This window comes from Callorhinus ursinus, unplaced genomic scaffold (genome assembly GCF_003265705.2).
Source record: "Callorhinus ursinus isolate GAN/ISIS: 27379988/994484 unplaced genomic scaffold, GSC_fseal_2.0 scaffold93, whole genome shotgun sequence".
NCBI classification, from domain to species: domain Eukaryota; kingdom Metazoa; phylum Chordata; class Mammalia; order Carnivora; family Otariidae; genus Callorhinus; species Callorhinus ursinus.
The window spans coordinates 666,720-668,186 of record NW_027397155.1 but is presented as its reverse complement, the minus strand read 5'-3'; the positions used below and the strand labels follow the sequence as shown (position 1 = coordinate 668,186).

Below are 1,467 nucleotides of genomic sequence, written 5' to 3'. Positions count from 1 at the left end.
AGTTATACAGATAGATATGGCCTCTGAGATTCCCTAGTAGTTTGAAGTTAAGCACTCACCTTAATTTTCCTAACTATAGAGGGCTGATAATATGTTCCTTGTAAGCTTGTTATAAGGATTAAATTTTGGAGAAGGTGAAAAAAATTATATTTAATTTAGCCAGCTGGACTATTTAGATGATCCCACTTTTATTGGCAACATCCAAAACATCATAGGCAGTAGCACATTGAACATATGCCTTCTTGTTTCCTTTGGGGCTGATCAGCGTGATTACCTTGGCCATGTCAATGTGTCATAGAGCTTCTTCAAAGCCTGTTTGATCTGGTGCTTGTTGGCCTTGACATCCAAAATGAACACAAGTGTGTTGTTGTCTTCTATTTTCTTCCTGACTGACTCTGTGGTCAGGGGGGAGCTTGATGACGGCATAGTGGTCAAGCTTGTCTCTCTTGGGGGTGCTCTTTCCAGAATATCTGGGCTGCCTTTGGAGATGCAGTGTCTTGGGTCATGGGAAGGTAGGTGATATGTGGATCTTTTGTGACTCAGTACACATTTTGGCACCACTTTCTTGGCCTTCAGTGTTTTTGCTTTGGCTTTGGTGTTGGCTTTGGGAGGGGCAGGTGCTTTCTTTTTCGCTTTTGGCACCATCTTCATGAAAAGTGAAGATTAAAAAAAAAAAAAGGTGTGTAAAAAGCCTAGCCTAAAGTAGATATTTAGTAAACACTGTTGCATGAAAATGACTCTTGAATAAATCCTAGGTAAATGCTAATTCTTTCTCTTCAGCTAGGAAGGCCTCTGTCAGGATGTTGGCAAATGTGTCCCTACTCTCCCTGTCAGTATCTCTTCACAGTGGGCCTTCTCACCTTCCCTAGTCTATAATGATATGGCATGATGTGATCTTAAAAGTTCATCCATTATCCTAAACTGCTATGATTTATTAACTCAGTGTAGTGGATTTATGGTTGCTCATTTTATTATTTACCTTTTCTGTATGCTTGAAATATTTCAGAACTTTAAAACACACTTCACAAAATAAGGAAATAAGAGAAGAAGAAATAGATCTACCCATTTTTCAATCCACCCATTATCCCTCTAATAAAATAATATGTAAAGTGCCAGGAACTATACCAGGTACTTGGTATGAAATCATTATTTTTGCCCTCAAAAGTTTCATGGTCTAAAGGGGACATGAGACAAACTGACAGATCATTACAAGGTATTCTGATGAGTGCAATGCCAAAGGTGAAACCAGGGTATGATGGGAAAATAGAAGAAAGTCCCCACACCTATCCTTGGAGGAGTCCTGTAGAAAGCAAAGGCTTAATTGACATCTGGGCTAAACGTGTACAGTGTGACTAGATTATGCAAGTGAATAGAGAGAAGCATTCTTAGTAGGGAAAAGGGCATGTACTAAATTCAGAATTCTAAGGAAAGCAAGACATCTTGGTGTAATGACAGAAGCTGAGTGTC

At 39.3% G+C, this 1,467-nt stretch overlaps 1 pseudogene; it reads right to left on the bottom strand.

Annotated features, from left to right (window-relative positions):
* Positions 1-270: 270 nt before the first annotated feature.
* LOC112840509 (large ribosomal subunit protein uL23 pseudogene) lies at positions 271-645 on the bottom strand (annotated as a pseudogene).
* Positions 646-1,467: the final 822 nt, after the last annotated feature.